The sequence below is a fragment of the Periplaneta americana genome, chromosome 5 (assembly GCF_040183065.1).
Source record: "Periplaneta americana isolate PAMFEO1 chromosome 5, P.americana_PAMFEO1_priV1, whole genome shotgun sequence".
In the NCBI taxonomy this organism is placed as follows: Eukaryota; Metazoa; Arthropoda; class Insecta; order Blattodea; family Blattidae; genus Periplaneta; species Periplaneta americana.
The window spans coordinates 143,887,590-143,894,794 of record NC_091121.1 but is presented as its reverse complement, the minus strand read 5'-3'; positions in this window follow the sequence as shown (position 1 = coordinate 143,894,794).

The following is a 7,205-nucleotide window of genomic DNA, read 5'->3' as shown; positions in this document are numbered from 1 at the left end:
GTTTTCTTTCATTGTCATTATTCATAAAAATAACATTTGTAGAAAACTGTGTATCTTTTTGTCCTGCTTAATTACTTATCGTTCCATGTTTGAAAACTTCACGCGATCCACCGCTGAGTTAACAGGTAATGCGTGTTGCAGCAATCAGAGTAGTACGGCGCATCTCTTTAAATGCCCACGTCTGAGCTAATACAAGATATATATACATATATATATATATATATATATATATATATATATATATATATATATACAGTAATAGCAATGATGATAATGAGATGGATAGGGAAAGATAGATAGCAATTCAGTTAAAACAGAAGAATAGGAAGTACTCAAGAAATACTTGGCAAATTAATATATTAATAGAAAAGGGTGATATGTAGGCCTATTAAAGGGATGGTGGATCGAAAAGCAGAAATGTGAAGGTCCATCATAAATGTGAATTGTAAAGTTGGCTGACATATTATATCATAATTTGGCCATTTTTCAGTCTATCATTCAATATGGTATTATTGTTTGGGGTGGAAGTACAAAAATTAAACTTAGTCCGTTAAATTTACTACAAAAAACGAATAATTAAAATTTGGTTGAAGAAACGTTTTTATTACCCTACTAAATTAATTTATTCTGAATTTAATGTATATAATATTGAACAAATGAGGCGTCTAGAATCAAAACCCTCCAAGTCCACAAAAAAAAATTTGTGGGAAAATGGAAAAAACTGTTTCCATATAAATAAACATTCTTGGGATATAAACAATGCTTTTATCAAGTATTTTATTATGATTATATACGTTCAAACAAATTACAGCATTGCCCCTTCATTGAAACTAACAAATTCGTGAGGTTAAATTAATATCTAACTGATTTTGAAACTGAAAAGTGTATTTGGAGGCTTTTGAAAGTAAGAGAATTAGTTCTAAGCATAAAAATGAGTCAAAAGAAAACATTTTAACTTAAACCTTACAAATTAAGTAGGTAATGAAACCCAGACATGAAGTATGATTATGCACATGCTTTAAACATAACAGCAGTATAAATTTGAATATATGTTACACTTTTCAAGTTCATACAAATTTTACACAATATTGTCACATTCCTCTTCCTCCAGATTAACAGTTTTTTCTTCGTCTTCTTATTCTTCACGTTCAATTCTATTGTTTTTTCTTGTTATACCTTTGCAACAACGGTATCAGTTCTATAGTTAAACTCATCTTGCACTGTTATCTGTTCTTTCAATGCAGATCGTCTTAAAATAAATCTTTTACAGGGACTGAACTTAAAATAACAGGAGATCTTAAAATTATGTCTGCCTCTTTCTTCCAGTCTTGAAGAGGTAGGGCTACATCTTCATTTTCAAGATTAAAGATTGTTCCATGTTTGCCAATAATATCTTTATATTCTTGGGGATCTACAATCACTTCCTTATTTCTTTTTGGATTACTCCAAATATGCGATCGGGAGGGAGAAATGAATGCCCAACCACAGGAAATGTAATTTACACTTTTTAAATAGTTAGAGGTGCTTCAGTGAGTGGCCATTTAGAGCACATTCCAATCATTGTTGTATTTTTATTTTGTGCAGTAATAAAATTGTCTTATTGCCGATTATCTGATGAAGAGTAGAAAACGGAATGGAACTTCTTTAAGTCCAACAAACTTAAGCCGATGGATTTCTATTTACTGCCAACAGCATGATTACAGGCTGGTATAGCAGGAGGGCACAAGAGGAGTACCGACAAAATTATGTAATTAATTATTAATTGGTAAGAATAGGCCTACAGTATGTTATAATAATTTAATACTGTACATAATATTTATTTTTATCATATTATGTTTTCTATGTGATGAAAATATAATTCAACCACACATACCTTTCCTTCCTTTTCATTTCTCTTTTCCATTTCTCCCTATTTAGTGTTTTTACAGGAGCTTTTCTTTGTGAACATTTTTGTAACTCACTGCTCATTCTATCCACCATTTCACTGAATATTATTAGAGTAGAAATTAAACTTAATAAGGTTTAACAAGAGCTTAACCACACAAATAATAAATCAACGTCGCACAGCTGAGGAGTGCTGGGTAAAGGGGTAAAGCAGTCCCACAACCTGATTGGCAGAAAGGGAGTTGGAGGTTTTTGAAACTAACAATGGCCGAAATTCAGTTGGAACTAGCGGACATTGAAACTAACCCTAACTTTTGTCCAGCATTTTCAGAGGAATCCAGCTGATATTGCATAAAAATAATGCCAGCATCGGATTGGCAGTGCGAAGGTACACAGAAAAATAACTTTATCTCATTTTTTTTCTTCGATGGACTTGGCGGGTTTTGATTCTAGACGCCTCAAATGTATAAATATACTCTGTTAAACTTTTATCATAAAAATCGTATTAAGTTTATATTACACGCACATAATCATGACACAAGACGAAATAATAATTCAACATTAATAGAACCTAAATGTTTCACATCTGCTGGTCTAAAGCATAGCATTAATTTTAGTCCTCGGTTGCATAATTCATTAGCTAAATTACACCCAGAACTCCTAACATGTAACCCACTAACATATAACAAGAAAATTAGAAACATCTTAATGTCTTCTATTTGATTGAATAAATTTATAGCCTATGTGTATGAATTAATCAGCCTATATTATATTTGTATTCTATAACTTTGGAATATATATTTTTTTCGTAAATTGTCCTAATTTATTCACGTACGATATTATTCTTCTCTATGTTAATATTATATTACATAATTTCATTGCCGCTGTAATTTTAATTTTAGTTCCTATTTTATTTTATTTTTATATTCCTCTTATATTAATATATTATTACTATTAAATACGAGAAAAAATATGGCCACAAATTCATTTAAAATATGCGCTCCTGCATATATGACGTGTATCGTCTCAAGTGCAGGTAGTAAGGCCGTAAAATAACATTACGAGAGGGGTTCGGCCGGCGCCGTGTATCGTGTCCCGGCATGGCTCAGTTGGTAAGAGCGCTCAGCGCACAGAGCTGAGAGGTCCTGGGTTCGATTCCCTGTGACGGTACGAATTTTTCTCGTATTTAATAGTAATAATACAATAGACTAATTCATATTAGTCGTGTAATATTCAATGAGGTGGGCGAGACCTCATACATATGAATATTTGATGTATTAAACCGTTAGCAGTTGTCACAAACTGATGTTGAATAAGGCCACAAAGTCATTTAAAATATGCGCTCCTGCATATATGACGTGTATCGTCTCAAGTGCAGGCCTCATACATATGAATATTTGATGTAATATATTATATTATATAATTTCACTGTAGCTGTAACCTTAATTTTAGTTCCTATTTTATTTTAGTTTCTATATTCCTCTTATATTAATATATTATATCATATAATTTCACTGTAGCTGTAATTTTAATTTTAGTTCCTATTTTATTTTATTTTATTTTCTATATTCCTCTTATATTAATATATTACATTATATAATTTCACTGTAGCTATAATTTTAATTTTAGTTCCTATTTTATTTTATTTTAATTTCTATATTCCTCTTATATTAATATATTACATTATATAATTTCACTGTAGCTGTAATTTCAATTTTAGTTCCTATTTTATTTTATTTTATTTTCTATATTCCCCTTATATTAATATATTACATTATATAATTTCACTGTAGCTGTAATTTCAATTTTAGTTCCTATTTTATTTTATTTTGTATATTCTCTTATAGGCCTATAAATAATATATCTGAACTGCGACCGGACACGAGCGCTGCTTATTCGGTCTCAAATGTTGTTAATATTACTGCAGCTCCTTTTTATATTGATTGTATTATTTTATTTCTATTTCTCTTGTTGTTGAAATTATATTCTGTATTCTGTATATTTAAATTTAAATAATAAAATAAAAATAAAAATAAAAATGAATGTCAGTAAGGCAAATTTAGACACAAATTTAAAGACATTCCTAATCTCTGAAAAATCGCATGTTAGGAACCTAATCTGTAGAATATGTGATGCCCGTGTTATCAAACCACTTAAAATATAAAGTTGTACCAAATATAAACTTCTCCACTTTTACACCTTGATATTATAAAGCACAGGACTTGAAAACTCAATACGTGACTAAATGGAAAGGAGATAACTTTGAACCACTTGTTTGAGTGGAATGATATTGTTTAAGAGGAAGTTTTGACAGTATTTCTCTAACACGGACGAAACGTGTCTTTAAAGTGAGCCATGTACCATAGACACATCTAACTAAAAAACTATATATTCGTAATTGTATCAAGAAGAAAGAACTGACGATATTGCGTTGTTGGACAGAATCCCTTTATCAGAAATTGAGCCACTTTACTGACAGAAAGGGGAGTTTTTTGTCTTCAAGCTTCAAAGATGGACATGTGGCTGAGAAAGCAATATCGGATTTGTAACGGTCTGAGGGTTACAAGTTTCTAGTTGGCACTAACTGGAGTAGACAGTTTTGTGGTGTTTGGTGTTTCGAGGATTGACCATTATAAATCAATTGAAAAGCGGTCTTAATTGCTCAATATAGTTACACAAATATAATCATAATTTCATATATTCAAAAGAAATAATTGTAAGCCTTCAATAAGATGATTGAATTAAATACGTATTGAACATGACAATTAATAGAAGGAAATATCTCACAATAAGTTATAAAGCAGTAATCAAATAACAGATATCATTAATGTGTTTAAATATATTAGTTAAAGAGTTTCGTGAACTAAAATACAGATATTTAAAACATGTAATGTCAAAGGAGTGATATCGTTGGGAAAAAAATTGAAAAATGTGAGTACCAATTAATGGTCACCAATACTGAAATATTGAAGAAATACTTCGAAATCTCCATTCTATTTTTTTTTTTCATTTCTGAAATTTGTTTAGTTCAGGAGATAGAGAGAGAGATTCGTGAAATATGAATTTTTTACGTAGAACTACGTCTTTCTCTTCACTAAGTATGGAGGGCAAGTTGGAAATTAATAATAATAATAATAATAATAATAATAATAATAATAATAATAATAATAATAATAATATTTATTTATTTTTATCTCGCACAGCTAAGGCCAGTAGGCCTTCTCTTCCGCTCTGTCAGACTCTAATTCTGATTGAATATAGTTGACTTACAGTAGTTATTATATTAATATCTAGAAAGCAAAACAACATGAAAGTGAATAATGAAAGTAAAAATAAATAATGAAAGTTAGATAAGTAATGTTAGTGAGACAACAGTAAACATTGGTAAGAAATAGTAATAATAATAATGATGATGATGATGATGATGATAATAATAATAATAATAATAATAATAATAATAATAGTAATAATAATAATAACAACATAAATTAAAATGTTATGTTTTATTTAACGACGCTCGCAACTGCAGAGGTTATATCAGCGTCGCCGGGTGTGCCGGAATTTTGTCCCGCAGGAGTTCTTTTACATGCCAGTAAATCTACTGACATGAGCCTGTCGCATTTAAGCACCCTAAAATGCCATCGACCTGGCCCGGGTCGAACCCGCAACCTTGGGCATAGAAGGCCAGCGCCATAAATTAAATATTAAATAAATATTAGTATATGTTATACAGGGTAATTCAAAACCTCTGCGACAAACTCTGAGCGGTGATAGATCTAACAATAAGGGACCCTTTTTGTTAAAGAACCTAAGTCTTTTGACGCGTCGTTTCGAAGTTAAAGTTTAAAATGTTTTTGCGCAGGCGTACGTCAATGTATGCGAATGTGTGCACCCCTATTTGTTTGTTGAGATGTTTGTAAGAGACGAGAATAGTTGTTGTTGTTGTTGTTGTTTGTTTATGTTTAATGTTCAATACCTTTTCCTCTCAGTTCAGTCTAATCATCAATTGAGAATGGATGTCTACACTTTTCCCGAGTTAGCCGACATGGTAATGTGTTATGGGGAGGCTCACGGAAACGGAAGAAGAGCTCTCCACATGTACCAACAACAGTTTCAAAACAGAAATCACCCTCACCACACAATGTTTGCTCGACTTTGTCAGCGCCCTCGAGACGATGGGTCTCTTCGTCCCCGACGCATTGGTGGAAGACCGCGTAGACATCCATTCTCAATTGATGATTACACTGAACTGAAAGGAAAAGGTATTGAACATTAAACGTAAACAAACAGCAACAACCCTTCTCGTCTCTTACAAACATTTCAATATTCAAACAAACAGGGGTGCACACATTCGCATACATTGAATTCCGCCCGCGCAAAAAAACTTTCAACGGTAACTTCGAAACGACGCGTCAAAAGACATAGGTTGTTTAACAAAACAGGTTCCTTATTGTTAGATCTATCACCCCTCAGAGTTTGTCGCAGAGATTTTGAATCACTCTGTATATAACCATTAAATATTGAGAAACTTGAAACAGCTATTATTGTTAACAAAAATTGTTTGAAAAATATTTCTTTAGCCTATTCTTAAAATGGTTTGATATCTGGCAGTCCCTGACATTACTCGGTAATTCCAAAGTCGAGGAACTGCCACAGTGAAAGAAGATGAATATGATGATATTCGGTGGAAGGGAATGGATAATATTGAGGAGTGTTGTGATCGTGTGTCTAGGTTATGGTGGGAGTCATATACAAATTCAACACCCTGTCTTGTTCTCTTTCTATTCCCCTTGTTCTCCTTGCATTCTCCTTGTTCTCTTTGTCTTTACTTGTTTTCGTTTTCCTTCCAGTCCCCTTTTTTCCTTGTATTCTTCTTGTTCTCCTGTATTCTTCTTGCTCTCCTTTTATCCTGCCTGTTCTTGTACTCTACTTGTCCTCATTTCATATCTCGCACCACTCATACATAGTTCTATGTAAAATTATGCACCATAGTAAAGCTGTACACTTATCGATAGATGATCAAACCACACGTAGTTCTAAGTAAAGAAATATGTATCATTTTCGGTTATACTTTATATTTTATTTTGTATTGTTTTTAAATGTGTAAATATTTAAAGTCTTGGAGCTTGCTATCAGCCCCATTATGAGGAACGGAAAGGGAAGGACATTTATATATTATAGGTATTGGGCCTAACTCGTTACAAAGCCTAGTTCTGGAGTATAGGTTTTAGTAAAGAATTTAGGATTTTGGTATTCCTTTCATTGCTTCCTCTTACAGTGAAAGCAATACCTAATTTCGAAAAGTTGGCTCACTCTACCCA